This window comes from Rana temporaria, chromosome 2, assembly GCF_905171775.1.
Source record: "Rana temporaria chromosome 2, aRanTem1.1, whole genome shotgun sequence".
Classification (NCBI taxonomy): domain Eukaryota; kingdom Metazoa; phylum Chordata; class Amphibia; order Anura; family Ranidae; genus Rana; species Rana temporaria.
In genome coordinates, this window is record NC_053490.1 from 51,725,796 (window position 1) to 51,750,671 (window position 24,876).

The 24,876-nt window shown below is 42.3% G+C and overlaps 1 protein-coding gene across 1 annotated transcript in view; it reads left to right on the plus strand.

Annotated features, from left to right (window-relative positions):
• The window catches only part of CNTN5 (contactin 5), a 2,004,044-nt gene that overhangs the window by 486,170 nt on the left and 1,492,998 nt on the right, over nucleotides 1–24,876 (plus strand). Inside the window, exon 3 of the mRNA XM_040340187.1 lies at nucleotides 19,796–19,871. The gene's annotated coding sequence lies outside the window, so the exon portion shown is untranslated. The remainder of the gene's footprint in view (nucleotides 1–19,795; nucleotides 19,872–24,876) is intronic.

The following is a 24,876-nucleotide window of genomic DNA, read 5'->3' on the forward strand; positions in this document are numbered from 1 at the left end:
TTTGAGAGCGTTTTGCAAGACAAGCAAAATGTTTTAATACATTTTGACTTGATATGCAAGCGGTGTCTTGATATGCAAGTAACGTCACGTCACAACTGAGTATAAAAGAGAAGAGAGGTGCCTCTAAGTGTAGTATGCAGTTACATTTAAAGGAGTTGTGAGTAAAAAAACTTTTTTTTTTGCTGAAATTACTGTTTACAGGGTATATAGACATCATAGTTAACCGATTCCTTTTAAAAATGATTAAAAATAGATAAAAATCAATCATATAATGTACCTGTAGTTTAGTTTTTGCATGTTGCTTCCTGCCTCTGTGCTGTACAGAGCCAATACAGGGCAGTAATGGTTTGGAAAACTAAACTGATTGGTGCTGAGGGGTTTTAGACACACAGTAATCACACCTCCTTGATTAGTGACCACAGAGACAAAGGGCCTGATTCCCAAAAGAGATACGCAGGCGGAACTGCTGTTCAGTCTGTGCCTAACTTTGGAAACGATCCTCAAAAGGCTTTTTCCAAAGTTAGGCAGAAAATCTGACATGTGTAAGACACTTACACGGTCAGATCTTAGGATGCAGTACCGCATCCGCCACTGGGGGCATTTCTCATTGAAATGCAGCTTTGAGTATGCAAATGAGGACTTAAGCAGATCCACAACGCTTTTCATCAGCTTTTCATCCTTGTGATTTCTGCGTAAGTTCCGATTTGCTTGCGCAAAACTAGGGCTGGTTTTACAATGTGGAAAGTTAGTCACACCTTGTAAAGGCCCATTCAAGCGACGGCATTTGGTATGCATTCCTGAGGGAGAACTCCACGGCAATTTATAAATTCAAAACCGGCATGGGTTCCCCCCCAGGAGCATACCAGGCCCTTAGGTCTGGTATGGGTTGTAAGGAGACCCCCCCACGCCGAAAATTCGACGTAGGGGGTCCCCCTACAATCCATACCAGACCCGTATCCAAAGCACGCTACCCGGCCGGTCAGGAATGGGAGTGGGGATGAGCGAGCCCCCCCCCTCCTGAGCCATGCCAGGCCGCATGCCCTCAACATGGGGGGGTTGGGTGCTCTGGGGCAGGGGGGCGCACTGCGGGCCCCCCCACCCCAGAGCACCCTGTCCCCATGTTGATGAGGACAGGACCTCTTCCCGACAACCCTTGCCGTTGGTTGTCGGGGTCTGTGGGCGGGGGCTTATCGGAATCTGGGAGTCCCCTCAAATAAGGGGGCCCCCAGATACCGGCCCCCCACCCTAAGTGAATGGATATGGGGTACATCATACCCCTACCCATTCACCTGGAGGCAAAAAGTAAAAGTTAGTAAACACACAACACAAGGGTTTTTAAAATAATTTATTAGTCTGCTCCGGAGGCCCCCCCTGTCTTCTTTATTAGTTCTAATACCAGCGGGGGCTTCTTCTTCCGCTCTCCGGGGGTCTTCTCCGCTCTCCGGGGGGGGTTTCTTCTTCCGCTCTCCGGGGGGGGCTTCTCGGCTCTCCGGGGGTCTTCTTCTATCTTCGCCGCTCTCCGCTGTGGACTCGGCGCACCCCGGTTCTTCTGCAGCTGTCCGGTGCCCTCTTCTTCAGCGCTGGCTGCCTGCTATCTTCGTGTGTTAGCTCAATTACTAACAGGCAGCCATCGCGGTCTTCTGTGACATCACCTTCTTCTCTTCTGTTCTTCTCCCCTCTTCCGATGTTGACTCGTCGTCTCTTGTCACTGCAAGAATCCCATTAACCACTTCCGAACCGCCGCATGTACATTTACGTCGGCAGAATGGCACGGACAGGCACATCAACGTACCTGTACGTGCCTGCCTAGACGTGGGTCGGGGGTCCGATCGGGACCCCCCCGGTACTTGCGGCGGTCCCCGTGGCTTCAGGAGCGATCCGGGACGACGGCGCGGCTATTCGTTTATAGCCGCCCCGTCGCGATCGCTCCCCGGAGCTGAAGAACGGGGAGAGCCGTATGTAAACACGGCTTGCCCGTGCTTCACTGTGGCGCTGCATCGATCGAGTGATCCCTTATATAGGGAGACTCGATCGATGACGTCAGTCCTACAGCCACACCCCCCTACAGTTGTAAACACACACTAGGTGAACCCTAACTCCTACAGCGCCTGTGGTTAACTCCCAAACTGCAACTGTAATTTTCACAATAAACAATGCAATTTAAATGCATTTTTTGCTGTGAAAATGACAATGGTCCCAAAAATGTGTCAAAATTGTCCGAAGTGTCCACCATAATGTCCACCATAATGTCGCAGTCATGAAAAAAATTGCTGATCGCCCCCATTAGTAGTAAAAAAAAAAATAATTAATAAAAATGCAATAAAACTATCCCCTATTTTGTAAACGCTATAAATTTTGCGCAAACCAATCGATAAACGCTTATTGCGATTTTTTTACCAAAAATAGGTAGAAGAATACGTATCGGCCTAAACTGATGGAAAAAAATATGTAGATATATATTTTTTTTTCTTTTTTTTTTTTTCTTTTAAAGTGTATTTTGTGCGTGTACTCGAGAGAGGAGCCGGACTGCAGGAGTTGGGAGGCCTCCCCCAGAGGCAATCTGCCACCTTTCTCCATGCCCCGGGTGGCAATGGTGGGTGTGTGAGGGGGTCCTCCCACACAGCCCGCCCTACCTGCTCCTCTTTGAAGCCCAACGGGGCAGAGGGACTTCCTATAAGGGAGTGAGAGGATCTAGCCCGCTCAACCAGCCCCGTTAGTCCTTCGCCTCTCTTTTTAGAGACCGCGTGGTCAAAGTTCATGCATGTTAACCCAATTTCGAGTGCGTGTAAGTGTGGTGGTTTTTGTGGGAGGGGGGTGGGCGTACTAAGCGCAAGCTTACCTCGCATAGCACACCCACCGGGAGCCGGGCTGAGACCACCACACTCAATTCACATGTAGCTGAGACCGGGATCCGAACCTCTAGCTGCAGAGGTGAATGGCTTGTCAGCGCAGTCCCAATCGCGTCGAGCCACCGCAGCTCCTTAGATATGTTTTGGGGGATATTTATTATAGCAAAAAGTAAAAAATATTGCATTTTTTTCAAAATTGGTGCTCTATTTTTGTTTATAGCGCAAAAAATAAAAACCGCAGAGGTGATCAAATACTACCAAAAGAAAGCTCTATTTGTCGGGAAAAAAGGATGCCAAATTTGTTTGGGAGCCACGTCGCACGACCGCGCAATTGTCTGTTAAAGCGACGCAGTGCCGAATTGTAAAAACCCCTTGGGTCATTTAGCAGCATATTGGTCCGGTCCTTAAGTGGTTAAAAACATTTCCACTGCATTTGTGAAGAAGGCTTCAGAGCGCCCAAGAAAGTCCAGCTAGTGCCAGGACCGTCTCCTACAGCTAATTCAGCTGTGGGATCAGGGCACCACCAGTGCAGAGTAATTTCTCCCAAACATTCAACAGTTTGGTGATGAACAATGCCTTTTCCATCATAATGGAGAACCTTTCCACAAGGCAAAAGTTATAACTAAGTGGCTTGGGGAACAAAACATCAACATTTTGGGTCCATGGCCAGGAAACTCCTCAGACCTTAATCCCATTGAGAACTTGAGGTCAATCCTTTAAGAGGCGGGTGAAACCCCCCCCCCCCACAAATTCTAACAAACTCAAAGCATTGATTATGCAAGAATCGGCTGCCATCAGTCAGGATGTGGCCCAGACGTTGATTGACAGCATGCCATGGCGAATTGCAGAGGTCTTGAAAAAGAAGGGTCAACAGTTCAAATATTGACTCTTTTCATAAACCTAATATAATTATATATGAAAAAAGCCATTATGAAATGCTTGTAATTATAGTTCAGTATACCATAGTAACATCCGACAAAAAGATCTAAAAACACAGAAGCAGCAGACTGTGAAAATAAATTTTTGTGTTTCTCAAAACTTTTGGCCAGGGCTGTAAATACAGTACAGGGTAAAGAATGGAGATGAAGGAAATCAGGGCATGGGGGAACGTTCTAGGGGAAGGGAGGAGAAAAACAAGGGTCATACGAACAGGGGACATAGCAAACAATTGTTTTATTTGTGGCCTGACAGAAAAGTGCAGAAAACGCTGGTTTTTGCACAAGTGTGATCGAGCCCACAGGCACTGTGTTATTCTAAGACGGGGGTCTCCAAACTTTACAAACAAAGGGCCACTGTATTGTCCTTCAGACTTTAGGAGGGCCGGATTGGGGCCAGCAAGGGAAGAAAAAGTCACGGGCCCGGCATCAGTGAAAACATATATGGCCTCAGGGTTGGTGGTCAATAGGAAGAGGAGTATTCCCCATATTAGTAGGAGGAGTAGTATACCATCATTGGTATCAGTGGATAATTATGTGCCCCATTGTTGGTGTCAATGGGAGGAATAGTGCCTCATGTCAGTGGGAGGAATTGTGCCCCAAGGGCCGGATAAAGGCTAGCAAAGGGCCACATCTGGCCCTCGGGCCGCAGTTTGGAGACCTCTGTTCTAAGAGATCAGCTCTTGGCAGTTTACCTGTCTTCTAATGTAATCACATTGCAAGTGTATTTAAGCTGTTGGAAACAAACTCTAGAGTCTTTGTTGTGATCTTTAATCCCCTTCCCTCCCCCTCCCAATGTGATCACTGTGATTGGCTGTCAGAGTGGTCACATGATATGAAGTCGATTTGCTGGCTTCCAATCATAAACAGAGACTAGGAGCTGTCTATGACAGCTTGATCACTGTGCTGGGAGAGACCTCAGCCCCTTGGTGCCAGTTTCTGCACATATACTTTACATCGGGGGTGTCATACTCAATTTTATTGTGGGCCACATCTGCATTATGGTTGCCCTCAAAGGGCCAGTTGTATCTGTAAGACTGTATAATGGTATATACTATTTATCATATTACATAATTGCCTATACATTCAATTATTACTGGTTTTAGCAATAACTTAACACTTAAGCTGTGAAGGGCAGATGCAGACCAGCCTACTCAAACTTCTGTAGCAGGTGATGCAAGTCTGAAAAGTAGGGTCACACACTGCTGGTATCATCCACAAGAAATGGCCTGGCAGACAGGATTTGTCCCACGAGCCTTATGTTTGACACATGTTGCATAGTAGGTGAGGTTGAAAAAAGACAAAAGTCCATCAAGTCCAACCTATGTGTGTGATTATATGTCAGTATTACATTGTATATCCCTGTATGTTATGGTTGTTCAGGTGCTTATCTAATAGTTTTTAGAACCCTCTATGCAGTTTAAATTCTAATCTTAAAGAGTGGCCACGTGTCTTGTTAAACTCCCTTACGCAAAAAAGTTGTATCCCTATTGTTGGGTCACCAGTATGATATTTGTAAATTGCAATCATATCCCCTCTCAATCAAGCGTCTCTTCTCCAGAGAGAATAAGTTCAGTGCTCGCAACCTTTCCTCATAACTAACATCCTCCAGACCCGTTATTTGCTTTGTTGCCCTTCTTTGTACTCTATCCATTTCCAGTACATTCTTCCTGAGGACTGGTGCCCAGAACTGGACAGCATACTCCAGGTGCGGCTGGACCAAAGTCTTGTAGAGTGGGAGAATTATCGTTTTATCTCTGGAGTTGATCCCTTTTAATGCATGCCAATATTCTGTTTGCATTGTTGGCAGCAGCTTGGCCATTGTTGAGCCTATCAGCTACTAGGACCCCCAGGTCCTTTTCCATCCTAGATTCCCCCAGAGGTTCTCCCCCCAGAGGTTCTCCCCCCCCCATTCATATTTTTGCCACCCAAATGCATTATTTTACTTTTTTTTTTACATTAAACCTCATTTGCCATGTAGTTGCCCACCCCATTAATTTGTTCAGATCTTTCTCCAAGGTTTCCACATCCTGCGGAGAACTTATTGCCCTGCTTAGCTTAGTATCGTCCATAAATACAGAGATTAAACTGTTTACCCCATCATCCAGGTAGTTTATGAACAAATTAAATAGGATTGGTCCCAGGACAGAACCCTGGGGGACCCCACTACCCATCCCTGACCATTCCAAGTATTCCCCATTTACTTGTGCTTTACATGGTTAGCATGTTATGAATCTTTACCAGTGATAAGCTTCACATTAAAAGCAGCTAGGGCCAAGGTCAGGGATGGCTTGTATTAAAGCTCTACCATTGCTTGTCTGTAGTTTAATGCCCATAGTCTGGGCACAGGTGCGCTTTAATTTTAGGTTTTTATTAGATGTCTGTTGAGGGGACTGGAAAATTTAGCCATTTGTTGAGAAAAAAAAAGATAACATTTCATTAGCAAAAATAAGTATTCATGCGAAATAATAGCTTGTTGAAAAGAGTCTTCCTGTGAAAAGATAACAGATTCACACTTATGGGATATTTGCGTATTTAAATTGAACATTTTGATGAGAAAGTGTTGTGTTCGATAAAACAAAATTTAGCTTAAAGCAGACCTTTACTAAGAAATGAAAGTGCTTCTTATCCTTCTCCCCACCCTGTCTCTAACACTTTGAATTTTTTGTTATTTCATTTTATGGGGAGCAGGTGTCTTTTTTGACAGGTACCCGCTCCCACTTCCTCATTTCTCACCTAAGAATTATATAATTTGCCCCGCCCCCCTCTTTCCCCAAGACCATTATCCATTATTCATCACGGGGGGAGCTGAATGTTATTCCTCTGGAAGTCACAGCCAGCTCCCAAATCCAAGATGGCAGCACTAGGGGCTCCAGGGACTGGTAAGTACCTACGGTATATTTTAAAAGTCCGCAGCTACAACATTAGTAGCTGCTGACTTTTATTTTATTTGTTTTAAATATAGTGAAGTTTCTCTTTAATGTATGACCACTATGAGTGTGTTTACCTCTAAAGCCTTGTACACACGGTCAGGTTTCCCGATGGGAAAACTGCAAGGAGAGCTTTTTGCTTTTCTGAAGGGAAAACTGCCCAAAAACCACCGGGCAAAAAAGAGAACCAGCTCTTTTTTTTTTCCACCGGGAAAACCGGCAGACTTTTGCTTGGTGGTTTTTGGCAGTTTTTCTATGGCAAAACGTCTCGTGTGTAGGGGATATTGCAATTAAAGGGCTCACAGTAAGGTAGCTCCAGTTGTATTACCTTTTGGCAAACTAAAAAACTGTTTTTTTTTTCAACTTAAGTTGGAAGTGACCACGTCCGTGTATATCAAATGATTCTGCACTGTTAGCATAGAAAAATATCTTACCTATAAAGCAGGGCACATTTTTACATTTTGGAGCTGCTTCGTTTTTCCTTCTAACATTCTAGACAGATCTATTGACGAATATGAGAAATAATGCTCAGAGCTTCTGCACCAATCGAAAGGGCAGATTTTTCTGAACAAGAAAGGATATATAACTGTTTTTTTTTTCCTAAAGAGCTGCCTCTTTTTTTTTTTTGCTGCAAATTCTTTCATTATAGAAGTCCACACATTCTCATTTATTGTAAAATTTAAAGACTTCTAAAAAGTCAGAATCAGATTTTCCTCTGATAGATTAGCAATTAATGAGGATTCAATAAATAGTTTTGGCAAAACAGGAAATTTTCTATGTCAGGTTCAAGTGGACTCTTTTTATAAAGAACACGTGGCTAACAAGTTGATGAAAAACTTGTGCCTCTACCTGTAATTAAGAGATAACACAGAGTCTCAAGCCTGTAAGAGAGAGAGTAAGAGAGCAGTTCTCTATACCTCCAGTTGTAAAAAGATTATTACCGTATTTGCCGGCATATAAGCCGACTCGGCATATAAGACGACCCCCTAATATGCTGCTAAAAACTGTGGTTTTGTGGTCTACTCACCGTATTAGACGACCCCCTTGTGTGGAAGTAATGGGTTTTAATAAAATGAAGAAGCCACAGCCCGTCGGGTGCTCTGTACGGCTGTATGTAGTTTGTATATGCGCCGCTCAGCCAATCCCGATGCACTGTGTTGATGACAGAGCATGCTAAGCCTGCTCGGATTGGATAACAACATCTGCCAATCCGAGCAGGCTACATATTGCAGCCTGCTCGGATTGGCAGAGCTTATTACTCCATATATATACAGAATACATGCAGCCGTACATAGCACCCGGCAGCTGATATCGATCGAGCAGCTGCTATACCCGGCGTATAAGACGACCCCCGGATTTTGGCTGTGTAATTCCGGTGTTAAAGGTCGTCTTATACGCCGGAAAATACGGTAGCTTTAAGTGTTGTAAACCCCAGTCATGAAATTTAAACTAAGCACATATACAGTTGTGCTTATAAGTTTAAATACCCTGGCAGAATTAGATTTCTTGCCCATTTTTCAGAGAATATGAATGATAACACAAAAACATTTCTTTCACTCATGGTTAGTGTTTGGCTGAAGCCATTTATTATCAATCAACTGTGTTTACATAATGACAACAGAAACCACCCAAATGACCCTGATCAAAAGTTTACATACCCTGGAATGTTTGGCCTTAGTACAGACACAGAAAGTGGCACACACAGGTTAAAATGGCAATTAAAGGTTAATTTTCCACATTTGTGGCTTTTTAAATCATAATTAGTGTCTGTGTATAAATAGTCAATGAGTTTGATAAAACTTGTTGTACACGCTATGTACTTTGGAAGACTTTTTTTGAACAAATGACACTGATTTGATATACTGCACCATGAGGAGTCGTTTTCTTTTATTTCAATGCATGAACCTGTGGATTCACTACCTGTGAGGGCTATACAAGATCCAGACGTGACCAGCCTGTGGATAGATACTGTACCTGTTTGACCACATATAACCTAGTGGTCCACTATTTGGAGTAAGAGGCCCTGTGTGTTGATGTTCGGTGGATGATATCATTATTTACTCTAATATGTCTGATTTACACCTTGGATGACTCCAGAAAAGAAACATGGACTTTTGTGTCAGCGTTTGTGGACTTTGATATGTGTATTTAGTTATTTTTGGCGCTGCATATATCCATTTTCCATGTGTTATTATTGTTACCCACAATTTTATGCTAGCTGCTCGTTAGAAATCAAGCGCAGTGAATACTTTCTATTTTTATTGTAAGGCCTAGTACACACGAGCAAAACTTGGTGGCAGAGCTTTTTTGCCGAGGAAAACGGTCATGTGTATGTTTTTCATTGAGAAAGCTGTCGAGTAACTCGATGAGAAAAAAAAGAGAACAAGTTCTCTTTTTCCTCGTCAGGAGTCTCAATTTCCTCGTCGTGTTCCTCGTCGGGCTGGTTTTCGAAGAGAAACACGTTCGTGTGTATGCTTAGAAACCCCTGCATGCTCAGAATAAAGTATGAGACGGGAGCGCACCTTCGGTAAAAGTAGCGTTTGTAATGAAGATAGCACACTTGTCACGCTGTAACAGGCTGAAAATCGTGTATCGTCTCTTACCAAACTTTTACTTAACACGCAGTAACATGAGATTAGCAAAAGCAGCCCCAAGGGTTGTGCCAGTGGAATCGAACTTCCCCTGCCGTTGTACGTGTTGAACATCACCGCATTTGAGAACGACGAGATTTTGTCTTGACAGTGTGTACGCAAAGAAAGCTTGTCAAGATTCTCGACAAGCCTAACAAGGAACTCGTCAAGGAAAACGATGTTTCATTTACGACGAGTTCCTCGGTCGTGTGTACGAGGCCTGAGACTTGAAAATTGCTGTTCACCGACACTCTCCATCCAGTCTGACAGAGCTTGAGCTATTTTGCAAAAGAAGAATGGGCAAAATGTCACTCTCTAGATGTGTAAAGCTGGTAGAGACGTCCCCAAAAAAAACTTGCAGCTGTAATTGCAGCGAAAGGTGGTTCTACAAAGTATTGACTTAGGGGGGCTGAAAACAAATGCACACCACACTTTTCACATATTTATTTGTAAAAAATTAAAATAAAATCATTTATCATTTTCCTTCCACTTCACAATTATGTGCCACTTTGTGTTGATCTGTCACATAAAATCCCAATAAATTACATTTACGGTTTTGGTTGTAACATGACAAAATGTGGAAAATTTCAAGGGGTATGAATACTTTTTTAAGGCACTGTGCATATATATATATATATATATATATATAGACCTCAAAACATTATGATTGCCCAGAATGTATTTTTGAGAGTTCTGTTTAAACTTCAGGACCCGTTCTTGGGGTCTGTCAACTTAGTTAAAACCCTTTTTTTCCCAGTAGAACTGTGCAGGTGATATGTACTGAGGTCTGGGTTGTCCAATAATAAGCCAAAATAATATATAATCCTGGTGAAATCAAACATAAAGGAAGACCAATCTCCACTGTTTGCCTGTACCTTAGAATTTGCTTTTATTGCACAAAACAAATATATATGGCCTTCTGACAACATGCATTTTGTTTCCCTAATTTCAGATCTCACTAACTGCACATGAAAACTGGTATTGCAGTTCAGCTATTGAAATACAATAACGTTCAATGAGAGCCTTTCTATTACTCTGCCACATTTAAAGAAATAAGTGCACTTTTGTGCTAAAAATGAAATTGTATGTTGTTTTATCTCCATAAGCAAAGAGCGCTGGGCCTCCAATATGTACAAATTACTTTTTCTGGAATGACAAAGCAATTGAAACTGGAATGGTCCACTAGAGATCTCAGGGGACATCATGGGAAAAAAAAAAGAATTATATTTTAAACTCATATAATTTATAAGAATATATATATATATATATATATATATATATATATATATATATATATATATATATATATATATATATATATATATATATATATACAGTATCTCACAAAAGTGAATACACCCCTAACATTTTTGTAAATATTTTATTATATCTTTTCATGCGACAACATTGAAGAAATTACACTTTGCTACAATGTAAAGTAGTGAGTGTACAGCTTGTATAACAGTGTAAATTTGCTGTCCCCTCAAAATAACTCAACACACAGCCATTAATGTCTAAACCGCAGGCAACAGAATTGAGTACACCCCTAGTTAAAAATGTTCAAATTGGGCCCAAAGTGTCAATATTTTGTGTGGCCACCATTATTTTCCAGCACTGCCTTAACCCTCTTAGGCTTGAAGTTCACCAGAGCTTCACAGGTTGCCACTGGAGTCCTCTTCCACTCCTCCATGATGACATCACAGAGCTGGTGGATGTTAGAGACCTTGCACTTCTCCACCTTCCGTTTGAGGATGCCCCACACATGCTCAATAGGGTTTAGGTCTGGAGACATGCTTGGCCAGTCCATCACCTTTACCTCAGCTTCTTTAGCAAGGCAGTGGTCGTCTTGGAGGTGTGTTTGGGGTCTTTATCATGTTGGAATACTGCCCTGCGGGCCCAGTCTTCAAAGGGAGGGGATCATGTTCTACTTCTGTATGTGAATAAATGACTTGTATAGCGCTACACATGCGAACTGAATCGCCTCTAGGCGCTTTTTGCAGCCAGTGTCTTCCTGGCTGGTGCGGTCATTTTACCCCGTAGGATCTTGACATGCTTAGGACACACAGTCATACACACATATATACATATATATACTGGGCCAATTTGACCAGGATCCAATTAACCTACCTTCTTAGGGGTGCTCTTTGGAGTGTCACAGCACATGCTGTCATTCATGGTTCCCTCAATGAACTGTAGCTCTCCAGTGGCGGCAGCACTCATGTAGCCCCAGAATATGACACTCTTACCACAATGCTCAACTGTAGGCAAGACAGCCTTGTCTTTGTACTCCTCACCTGGTTGCCGCCACACACGCTTGACACCATCTGAACCAAATAAGTTTATCTTGGTCTCATCAGACCACAGGACATGGTTCCAGTAATCCATGCCCTTAGTCTGCTTGTCTTCAGCAAACTGTTTGCAGGCTTTCTTGTGCATCATCTTTAGAAGAGGCTTCCTTCTGGGATGACAGCCATGCAAATCTATTTGATGCAGTGTGCGGCGTATGGTCTGAGCACTGACATGCTGACCCCCCCACCCCTTCAACCTCTGCAGCAATGCTGGCAGCACTCATATGTATATTTCCCAAAGACAATGACGCTGAGCACGTGCACTCAACTTCTTTGGTCGACCATAGCGAGACCTGTTCTAAGTGGACCTGTCCTGTTAAACCGCTGTATGGTCTTGGTCACTGTGCTACAGCTCAGTTTCAGGGTCTTGGAAATCTTCTTATAGCCTAGACCATCTTAATGTAGAGCAACAATTCTTTTTTTTTCAGATCTTTAGAGAGATCTTTGCCACAAGGTGCCATGTTGAACTTCCCGTGACCAGTAAGAGCGAGTGAGAGCGTAAACACCAAATTTAACATACCTGCTCCCCATTCACATCTGAGACCTTGTAACACTAAGTTGTCACATGACACCGGTAAGGAAAAATGGATAATTGGGCCCAATTTGGACATTTGTACTTAGGGGTGTACTCATTTTTGTTGCAAGCGGTTTGGACATTAATGGCTGTGTGTTGTGTTATTTAGAGGGGACAGCAAATTTACACTGTTATACAAGCGGTACACTCACTACTTTACATTGTAGCAAAGTGTCATTTCTTCAGTGTTGTCACATGAAAAGATATAATAAAACATTTTACAAAAATGTGAGGGGTGTACTCACTTTTCTGAGATACTGTGTGTGCTGTGTATATATATATATATATATATATATATATATATATATATATATATGTATATATATATATATATATACATACTGTATATATGAGGTGCTTGTTCAATTGGACTTGAAGTAAGGTTCAGGAGTAATATATATTAGACTGTTCTGTTTTCTGACAAGAAATCTATAACAATAAAGAATTTATACTTGTACCTATATTGTATTATTCTACTGTAAAGAAAAGTTAGGTTTTACATTTGTCACATTGTCTACGAAAATGCCATGGCTTATAAAATACAATGTAACAATGCTCACTACTAAAAGCAAAAAAAAAAGCAACTGAATTCGTTGGATGCACATATCTAAGTTAAAATGCCATAATAGTTAAAATTCTAGTGAAGCGAACGATGATTGACAATGACCTGATTTCTGTACATTGCATAAAGCAGGTGCAGCATAGTTATGAAACACTATTGTGACCTTCTTAGGGGTGGTATGGCTTGGAAGCATGAATCTTGCTTTATATTACTTCTAGTCAATAAACTCTCAAAGTCAGATGTTGACATAGCTGGAAATCGTATATCACAAACAGAGCAGTCTTCAGTGTAAAACAATCCAAAGTGAGACATTGTGCAGTGAGTGTAACCTTGCTTCTATTTAAAGACTATAGAATGGGTATTGGAATATTGTTTGAATTCTTTTTGCTTACTCTTTCATCCTGCATTGTTCTGAGATGTACTGACAGATTGCAAGTTTGAAGTTGGTGCACTGATAGCTGTCCAGCTTCTTGCAGCTACTGGCTGGTCTCTCTGTCACTTAGTCGCCTGTAATAGACTCATATGGCTTTTATAATATATACAGAATTATCCTGCTTACTTGAGTCATTTACCATCATATGTATACTTAGTGGTCACTTGTTATGTACCTCCCCTTTTAAACCCTAATGCATTGTGCCTCTGCTCCACCTCTTTGTTTCTCTTCAACATCCTGCATGACCCGTTTAGAACCATCTTCATTCCCTACAGCCTTCCCCCCATAACTTGTCTCTCTTCCACCTCCAGTAAACCCCCCTCCTGTATGACCCTTGTTCTCCTCCCTTCCCTAAAACCTCTCTCCCATGCATGGGTGTCCGCTCCATAGGGCAAGGGGGGGCAATTGACTCCCCCTGGAAAATCGAGAAGGTGTTGAAGAGTGAAGACACCCCTCCGCGACTGAAGCAGTGACAGCGCCGCTGTGACAGGCAGGTTAGAAAAGGGAGAGAGAGAAGCGAGCTGCTGGCCGTGGTGTTGCAAGGAGGGGCGGGGGGTGGTCTGGTGTGGGGTGACACCACTGCACTTGACCAACTATCCCCTTCTCTCACGGCCACGGCTGTCTGAGTGGTCCCGGGCCAGGTGTCACACAGGCACAGCGACAAGAGTGAAGCTGCCTCCCCCTCCAGTGTTTATATGTACACAGGGGGAGAGAACCTGCTGTGCCTGTGCCATGCTAATAGCTGATCTGGGTCAGTCTGTGCTAAAGGGGGGGGTCCGTCTGTGCTGAAGGAGGGGTCTGTGCTTAAAGGGGGTCCATCTGTGTTGAAGGGGGGTCTGTGCTGAATGGAAGGGTCTGTGGGGAATGGGGGGGTCTGTGCTGAAGGAGGGGGGTCCATCTGTGCTGAATGGAGGGGTCTGTGCAGAATGTGGGGGTCTGTGCTGAAGGAGAGGGGTCCATGCGGAATGGGGGGTATGTGCTGAAGGGGGGTCCATCTGTGCTGAAGAGGGGGTCTGTGCTGAAGGGGGTTCCATCTGTGCTGAAGGGGGGTCTGTACATTCTCTAGGCTATATTAATTTGGGAATAGAGTGAAGCTGAATTATCTCAAGAGCTATTTCACACTGCCAGCTGGGTGCTTAACCATCGTTTTAGCTGTGCTATTCGGCTGCTAACGGGTCGCTTTTAACCCCCGCTAGCGTTTGAAGAAAGGGTTAAATGCGACTGTGTATCGCTGCTGCTGAAGCGTTCCCCCCCCCCCCTGAAAAAATTTCAGCGGACGCCCATGCTCCCATGCCCTGATTTTTCTCCATCTTTACTCGGTACTATATTTACCCTCATGCTTGCTTCACACCTATGTAGTGCAGTGTGGTGGGTTGCACTGCCATTCATCTTGAATGACATCCTAAGTAATACTGTGGGGGCTAAATGACTTGTGTTGCAGCTCACTGCAAACCACATACTGTGATGTTTTAAAAATTGGATGCAGGCCCAGTTTTTCCTGCATTATGGTGCATTGCTAGCCCATTCAAATGAATGGACTGCCTAATGCATGCACAGAACCGGTGACACAATGTTCATTAATATATGTTAGCTAATGCATTATGTCAGAATGGCTGTGTGCGATGGAAGCTTCAGTCTCTAGTGCTCCCCCCATTGGGCACCGCATTCCCCCACATCAATGGTGACATTCCTCCTAAAGGGATTATGATTATGATGTTCAACTATATTGATACTGATGGACACATTGGGACTACATGTTAGTATATACTGTATATTGATTTCATATATCATTCAACCTGTTTTTAGTACATTATACTATAGTAAATTGTGATTTTCTAGTAGTGTTTTTGGGTTAAATATGTGAAAAGTGTGGTGTCCATTTGTATTCAGCCCCTTATGCTGTGTACACATGATCGGATTTTCCGTCGGAATTCCGCTCAAGCTTGGCTTGCATACACACGGTCAGTTCAAAAGTTCTCAAGAACGAGGTGACGTACAACACTACGACGAGCCGAGAAAATTAAGTTCAATACTTCCGAGCATGCATCGAATTGTTTCCAAACATGCGTCGGAATGTTGCGCGTCAGAATTGCTACAGACAATTGGATTTTCCGATAGGAATTTTTTCCTTCAGAAAATTTGAGAACCAGCTCTCAATCTTCTGTTGGCAGAAATTCTGACAGCAAAAGTCCAAGGAGCATACACACGGTTGGAATTTCCATTCAAGAGCTCACATCGGACTTTTGCTGTCAGAATTTCTGATCGTGTGTACAGGGCATAAGTTAATACTTTGTAGAACCACCTTTCACTGCAATTACAGCTGCAAGTCTTTTTGGGGATGTCTCCACCAGCTTTGCACATCTAGAGAGTGACATTTTTGTCCATTCTTCTTAGCAATATAGCTCAAGCTCTGACAGATTGGATGGAGAGCGTCTGTGAACAGCAATTTTCAAGCCTTGCCACAGATTCTCAATTGGATTTAGGTCTGGACTTTTACTGGGCCATTCTAACACATGAATATGCTTTAATCTAAATTATTGCATTGTAGCTCTGGTTGTATGTTTAGGGTCGTTGTCCTGGTGGAAGGTGAACTTCGGCCCCAGTCTCAAGTCTTCTGCAGACTCTAACAGGTTTTCTTCTAATACACACGATCATTTTTCGGGTTGTAAAAAATGACGTTTTTTTTAAATGTCATTAAAAACGATCGTGTGTAGGCTTTAGAGCATTTTTCGGGTTCTGAAAAACGGGCAAAAAAAAATTCGAACTCTATTTTTTAACAACGTTTTTAACATTATAGTTTTTTGGGTTGTAAAAAATGGTCGTGTGTGGGCTTTAACGTCGTGAAAAATCCGTGCAAGTTATGAGATGGGAGCGCTCGTTCTGGTAAAACTACCGTTCGTAATAGAGTAAGCACATTCTTCACGCTGTAACAGAAAGAAAATCGCGAATCGTCTTTTACTAACACAAAATCAGCTAAAGCAGCCCCAAGGGTGGCGCCATCAACGGCACTTCCTCTTTATAGTGCCGTTGTATGTGTTGTACGCCACCACGCTTTGCTAGAGGATTGTGTAGGCAAGGCTGTTTTAATGATCAAGTTGAAAAAAACATTGTTTTTTCTAGAGCCTGAAAAACGTTGTTTTTTACAACCCGAAAAATGATCGTGTGTAGGCGCCATAAGATTACCCTGTATTTGGCTCCATCCAGCTTTCCATCGACTCTGATCAGCTTCCCTGTCCCAGCTGAAGAAAAGCATCCCCTCAACATGATGCTGTCACCACCATGTTTCACGGTGGGGATGGTGTGTTCAGGGTGATGTGCAGTGTTAGTGTTCTGCCACACATAGCATTTTGTTTTTAGGCCAAAAAGTTCAATTTCTTCTTTGCTTCTGGCAAACTGCAAATGGGAATTCTTATGGCTTTCTTTCAACAATGGCTTTCTTCTTGCCTCTCTTACATAAAGGCCAGATTTGTGGAGAGCACGACTGAGGCTTTGTACACACGGCCGAGAAACTCGACGGGCAAAACACATCGTTTTGCTCGTCGAGTTCCTTGTGAAGCCGCCGAGGATCTCGGCGAGCCAAATTTTCCCATTCCCGTCGGGGAAAAAGAAGACATGCTTTTTTTTTGGCCCGACGAGATCCTCGGCGGTTTCCTCGTTGAAAAGTGTACACACGACCGGTTTCCTCAGCAAAAAAAAAAACCCAGCAAGCTTCTTGCTGGTTTTTGCCGAGAAACTCGGCCGTGTGTACGAAGCCTAATAGTTGTCATGTGAACAGATTATCCCACCTGAGCTGTGGATCGCTGCAGCTCCTCCAGAGTTACCATGGGCCTCTTGGCTGCTTCTCTAATAAATGCTGGCCCGGCCTGGCAGTTTAAATGTCTTGGTAGGTTTGCAGTTGTGCCATATTCTTTCCTTTTTCACATGATGGATTGAACAGTCTGTGAGATGTTTAAAGCTTGGGATATTTTTTTTATAGCTTAACCCTGCTTTAAATTTCTCCACAACTTTATCCCTGACCTGTCTGGTGGATTCATTGGCCTTCATGATGCTGTTTGTTCACTAAGGTCCTCTAACAAACCTCTGAGGGCTTCACAGAACAGCTGTATTTATACTGAGATTAAATGACACACAGGTGGACTCTATTTACTAATTAGGTGACTTCTGAAGGCAATTGGTTCCTCTTGATTTTAGTTAGGGGCATCATAGTAAAGAGGGCTGAAAACAAATGCACTCCACACGTTTCAGATATTTATTTAAAAAAAAAATCGAAAACCATTTATCATTTTCCTTCCACATCACAATTATGTGCCACTTTGTGTTGGTCTATCACATAAAATCCCAATAAAATACATCTACGTTTTTGGTTGTAGCATGACAAAATGTGGAAATTTCAAGGGGAATGAACACTTTTTCAAGGCACTGTAGTGTTGATTGTCTTATTGTCCTGGTTGCTGAATTAGCACATTGTGAAGTAACTGTACTGATCCTCTTATTTTGAAAATGTAGTGAACAACACTTGCTGGTTGCTTGATGCTTTGTGTGGAAACATCTCTGGAACAAGAAAATTTGCGTTGTTCATTTTTTTTTCTTGTGTGATACTCTGGTACATTGATCACAAATGGTTGTTATATACAGTGGAACCTTGGATTACAAGCATAATCCGTTCCAGCAGAATGCTTGTAATCCAAAACACTCGTATATCAAAGTGAGTTTCCCCATAGAAGTCAATGGAAACGAAGATAATTTGTTCTGCATTGACTTCTATGGCATGCAATACCGCATGTTGCCAGAGGTGGGGGGTGTCAGAGAGCCTCAGAAATACTCAGGGACAGCTCGGCTGATCTCGGAAACCCTCAGAAAGGCTCAGAAAAACACGGGAATGTAGTATCTCTGAGTATTTCCGAACGGCTCTGAACCGTTCCGAGCATCACCGGTGCCCCCGAACCTCTGGCCAAATATGGTACTGCATACCATATTAGCTTGAATTCTGCTCGTTTTGCGAGACAACACCCGCAAACTGAGTCAGGATTTTTTTAAAAAGTAGCTTGTCTTTTAAAATGCTTGTTAACCGCGTTACTCGTAAACCAAGGTTCCACTTTATTAGTTTTGTATAGCTATGTATTTGTGGATGTCCATTTAGGTGCTATGGAGCTAAACACAAGGTCTTTTAACCACTTAAGGACTGCCTTCTTACGTCGGCAGAATGGCACGGCTGGGCACATGCACGTACAGGTACGTGCTGTGCTATTGTCCAGCCGTGGGTCGCGGGCGCGCACCAGCGACCCGGTCCAAAGCTCCGGGACCGCGGGACCCGCGGACCTGATCACCGCTGGAGTCCCGCGATCGGGCCCCGGAGCTGAAAAACGGGGAGAGCCGCGTGTAAACACGGCTTCCCCGTTCTTCACTGTGGCGCCGTCATCGATCGTGTCATCCCCTTTATAGGGATACATAATCGATGATGTCACACCTACAGCCACACCCCCTACAGTTGTAAACACACATGAGGTCACACATAACCCCATCAGCGCCCCTGTGGTTAACTCCCAAACTGCAACTGTCATTTTCATAATAAACAATGCATTTTAAATGCATTTTTTGCTGTGAAAATGAAAATGGTCCCAAAAATGTGTCAAAATTGTCCGAAGTGTCCGCCATAATGTTGCAGTCACAAATAAAATCGCTGATCGCCGCCATAAGTAAATTTTTTTTTTTTTTATAAAAATGCAATAAAACTATCCCCTATTTTATAAACGCTATAAATTTTGCGCAAACTAACCGATAAACCCTTATTGCGATTTTTTTTACCAAAAATAGGTAGAAGAATACGTATCAGTCTAAACTGAGGAAAACATTTTTTTTTTTATATATATATTTTTGGGGGATATTTATTATAGCAAAAAGTAAAAAAATATTGAATTTTTTTCAAAATTGTTGCTCTATTTTTGTTTATAGCGCAAAAAATAAAAACCGCAGAGGTGATCAAATACCACCAAAAGAAAGCTCTATTTGTGGGAAAAAAAGGACGCCAATTTTGTTTGGGAGCCACGTCGCAGGACCGCGCAATTGTCTGTTAAAGCGACGCAGTGCCGAATCGCAAAACCTGCCCGGGTCCTTTAGCTGCATTTTGGTCCGGGTCTTAAGTGGTTAATGTAGGAAAAGAAGGACTTTACAGTAGGGACTAGTGAAAGTACTGAACTTCCACCCAGGAGCTGTGTGTATGTGTGTATGTATGTAATTATCTGCACATGTCTGCAGAAGCTACAGTTTTAGGTTTATTGAAGGTACTGAGAAGTTACACCATGTTAGGGACATTAGATACCAGGACTTGATGAGACACAAACTTGCTCACAAGCTAACCGATACGTTTAAACTTAGAATTAAGACATTGATAATGAACATACAGGTTGTCTTCTTAATGTATTCTATAAAACAGCAACATGCAATTTTTCTATATTTTGAATATATGAATATATTTATCTCTACTTTCTTGACCAATGTTTGCTTATATTTTTTTTATTTCTTTATTTTTTTTAGGATTATTTCTGATGAAATGCCCCATATTTGTCTAAATCTTCAGTTCAAAAATTTGCTTCTTAGAACCACATAACAGGTAAGATGTAAGATTAAGCTTAATGACTTCTGGGTTATAATAACACTTCTCTCTCATTAATACTGTGTAACAAGTTTGTCAGACTCCAGCATTTGCTTCATCTGGTTATAGATTGCCTTACCAAATGCAAATGCCCGTTACAAACAGCATTTTCCAACTTTTTCAAGGGACATACCGGCAATTGTTTGTACTCCAGTCTTTTCTATGCTTCTAACTATCCATTTATGTGCTAATGTTGCCCCATTCTGATTAAAATATAGTTCCTAAGGCTAAGGACCAGGTTGTTTCTAGAAGTTTTGGACCAATGGCAAATATATTTATATAAGGAACCAAATAGAATCACATGTTAAGCCTCGTACACACGCTCGGTTTTTGCCAAGTAAACCGAGCGTGTGTACGAGGCTTTCAGGTTTCCCGTCTGGAAATCTGGGCAGAATCTCGGCGAGAAAAATAGAGATCCTGCTCTCTATTTTCTCGTCGAGATTCTTGTCGGTCTGTTTCCCGACCTACAGGTAAGCCTTAATCTAGGCTTACCTGTAGGTCTAAGTGGTCTGTAAGGGTTTACAACCACTTTCAGCCATACCATGAAGTCTCACACAGCTTCCATAGGAATAAAAACAACTTTATTGATCTAGATTCTAGAACAACCTCAGGATACTTCAGGTTTGCCCCCTGGTGAGCTTTTTTACAGAACAAGAGGACAGGGGGAAATACTGTAATGTTAGTTATTTGCTCATTATAACACTGCTGATAATATCTAGATCAGCCATTCTTAACCATGATTCTGTGGAACCCTAGTGCTCCTTCAGAGATGCTAGATCGTTCCTTGAGCTCGAATTTGATGACACCTGCATAATTCCAAAGCTGGCATCACGTCACCAATGATCTTTTTAGCTGTATCTAAGGGTTGCATTCTGATTACCACTGTCAGGGGAGAATTTTCCAACTGATCGCCAATGCAAGGGGTATTCTTACCTCTGATCCCAATTAATTTATTATAGCAGGTGTTCCCCAAGACCATAAAATTATTTTAAGGGTTCCCCAGGGCTAAAAAGTTTGAGAAAGGCTGATCTAAATAATCAACAATACTCAAGGGGAAAGCCTTAATTAAGCTCCACTAAGGGGCAAAATGAATAAAGCCCCATACACACTATCAGTTTTCCTGCAGGTTTTTCTCTTCAGGTTTACCAAAACCATGTAGTGCAAGGGCCTGCCTGATTGTATACACATTGAAACTCTTAAGGTTTGACCTCATATTAGATGGTTTTGGTAAACCTGAAGAGAAAAACCTGCAGGAAAACTAATAGTGTGTATGGGGCTTAAGTAAGAGAAACTGGTGGAGCAACCTGAGGCTGGATTCACACCTATGCAGTTTTAGTGCTTTATGCATTTTGCAGATTTGCACTACAGAACGTGTTCCATAGGAAACCATGGTAAATGGACTGTAGTGAAAATCTACAAAATGCAAAAAGCACTAAAACTGCATAGGTGTGAATCCAGCCTCAAAGTGGAGGTCCACCCTAAAAAAAAAAAAAAAAATCACCAAAATGCTCAGAAATTCCGGTTGCTATGCGCATATTCCTAATCTGCCTCTTCCTAGTCAACAGCAGGTCTTCTTCTTCATCCGCCTTGTGTTGTCTTCTGGTCAATGGGGCGAGCTGGCTTCTGGGAACTGTGTGTATCCCAGAGAGTAGCCGCCCATTCACAAAGCGCTGCGAGTTTTGCGCATGCGCAGTAGGAAACGGGTAGTGAAGTCGCAAGGCTCCACTGCCTGTTTCCCATAGTAAGGATGGCGGTGCCAGGACCTGCCATGATCGAGGGATCGGCCTCGGGAGGGTGACATCCGCGTGCCTAGGACAGGTAAGTGTCCTTATTAAAAGTCAGCAGCTACAGTGTTTGTAGCTGCTGACTTAAAAAAAAAAAAATTGCGGGTGGAACCCTGCTTTAAGTTGTGCTGGACCAATAAAGTTGTTTTTATCCCTACAGAATTTGTATATGACATGTTTTATGTTACATGTGCAAACCATATTCTGTTGCTGAATTTAAAATGAATGTTTGGGTTGTCTTTCAAACTATTTAAAGTTCTGTAAATATATTTGTATAAAATCAGATTGTTAGTAGAGTGTTAAAGTATTTACACACATACCCTATGTAAATATATTATCATTACTGAAGTGAAACTAGTAAAACGTCACTGTCAAAAATTGCATGTCATGCCATTATTATGCAATAATTTATTTTGTGTTCTTGTAAATAGGAACTAGAACCAGTTTTGCTGTTGAGGTATTTCTAAGTTCTCTACTTCAGTTCTACAGTTGGGCATTTTTGTTGTACTGTGTTGCAGCAATTGATTCTGCTCAGGCAGCTGGAATAGATGCTTCCTGTAATTTTAGCTGTCTACCGGACCTCATGGGAAACCATCTAAAAGCTGATTTTACATGACAGGTGTGTTCACAAGGGGTGTTCGTCCTAATGATGTCTATATAGATAAGTAAAGGGCCAGTGCACCCAAACCTATCTCAGCTTTTGTTAGCTACCAGAGGGTTAACTGAACAGTTTCCTATGTGTCTCAGAGACTCCAATGTGGAGATCTCAGAAAGTGAGATCTAAGGCTTACATAAATGCAGGGCCAGATTTCTACATAGCAAACATAGGCTATGGATGATATTTAAAGTTGGTGCATTTTTTATTTTTTTGGTACATTAATAAACTTAAAAGAAGCTCACTTTCTCTTGGTTCATATACGTTTTTAACTTATAGAAGACTAGGAAAGCCGGTCCATTTGTAGATGCACTGATGCAGAGTAGGTAAAATGGCCCTTTAATCCTCTCAGCCTGGCTGTGCCTGGCATAGCTATAACATCTAGAGCAGGAGGGAAGTGGCACAGTGCAGTTGTTCTAGGGCGGCATGAAGCATAACTTGGACCCAGCACACATGTTGTGAAAAATATTAGGAGCTTGTGCTCAAAATGTATTTTATATTATGGAGAGTTCAGCAGGGGGGGTAAAAAAAAAACTCTTGTAGCTTTAATATACACCTTTGCCCATACTATAGAAATAAAAGTATATTTACCCAATAGTAAAAGAACTTCAAAACAAGTCAACATAGACATTTGTAGCTGCATGTACTGTGAAATAATTCAGAGACATTAAGGGCCAGATCCACAAAGACCCGGCGTAACGGCGAAATTCTAATTTAAGTTACACTGCCTTAAAATTTCTACCTAAGTGCCCGATCCACAAAGCACTTACCTAGAAATTTCTAGCCGTGTAACTTAAATTCCGCCGGCGCAAGGCGTTCCTCATTTCATGGGGGCGAACCCCATTTAAATGAGGCGCGCTCCCGCGCCGGCCGTACTGCGCATGCTCGTGACGTCATTTTCCCGATGCGCATAGCGCGAAATTACGTTACGCCGGGCTTTGTGGATTGCGACGGGTCAATAAAGTTGCGTCAAAAAAAAAAAAATACGGCGCAAAAAAAAAACGTGTCGCTAGACAGAAGAGTCTGCGTTTACATGGTGTACTAACTTTAAACCATGTAAAAGCAGCCCTAATTTTGCGTATGCAACTTAATACTTACGGAGAAAAAACGAAGCAGAAAAGCTTCGTGGATCTCCGTAAGTGCTAATTTGCATACCCGAGGCGGCATTTCGACACAAAATGCCCCCAGCGGCGGATGCGGTACTGCATCCTAAGATCCGGCAGTGTAATTCAATTACACATGCCGGATCTTCTCCCTAACTATGGAAAACTGATTCTGTGGATCAGTTCCATAGTTAGGACCAGGGATACGACGGAGTAACAGCAGTTACTCCGTCGTATCTCTTTTGAGGATTTGGCCCTAAGTTTGTCTTCTAACAGCTCAAAACACCCCTTGATCATTTATATTAGAAGGCTGACAAGTCTTTACCACCCGACAAAAAAAAAAGAGGAGAGGAGCTGCTGTGAATCTTCTGCATTGCCTGCAGCTGTACGAGTCAACAAGTTATTTTTCTGTTTGTTAAGAAAATGTAAATAACTTACCATAGTCAAGGGACCAATGCAGTTGAGATGGACTTAATTGTTGTAACAGATTTAGGAACTGCAGTTATATTCCAAGTGTTGTGGCACCTATAGAAATAAGACAACTTCCTGTTCTAGATCACACCGACTCGAATGCATGCCGTATCATGGCCTCTGTGTTGCATCACAAATGTGGGAGTGCTATTGTGATAAAACACTGCATGAGTGAGTTCTCTGTTTATCTGTGATGGATCTTCCTGCTTGTTTACGTGTCACATCTAAATATGATGTAGCACTCACCTGCACGAACACTGAACTGAGAGACTTAGGTATTGTGGGATATATAGTTTCTTCAAAGAAAATGTCAGTTCTCAGGCTACAGACAGAGGTCATGCATTAATCTGTTCAGTGCTATGCCACATGCTTCATGTTGAAACTGTTGACACAGGAATATAAAGATTTACTCTGCTATAGGCTGTGCATACAGGTCATCAGGGATCAATTCACATCTTATGCAGGTGAAAAACACATGGTGCAGGTTGGAAAGATGTACAATCCACAAGGCAAATCAGTCCTCCAAGCTGTTAATATTATTGATGTATCACTTTTTGGGGTTGTGAATCATTAATGCTGCTAAAATAGTCATTGTGTCATCTATACTGCATTGTCAGAGCTAATTGTGTTGAAGCTATGTGTATTTGAAAAAATACTCGTGTGTACGGGTTGACTTTACAGACCTCATCGATATGCATTGTAGCAGTGATAATAGTACTTTATAGTAGTAAATGTGACTTTTTCTCATGTTTTTCTCAAGGACAGCACTACAAGTCACAGCAAAATAAAACAAAACCTGACTACTGACGCGTTTCACACTGAAACTAGTGCTTAGACTAAGCACTAGCACTAGCTCTAAATCTTTAATGCAATTGACTGTCCCTTTACGAAAAAATGCTGCACCAGTGCTCTGTGCTATCAAAAAATGACACCGTAACAATCCACCATCC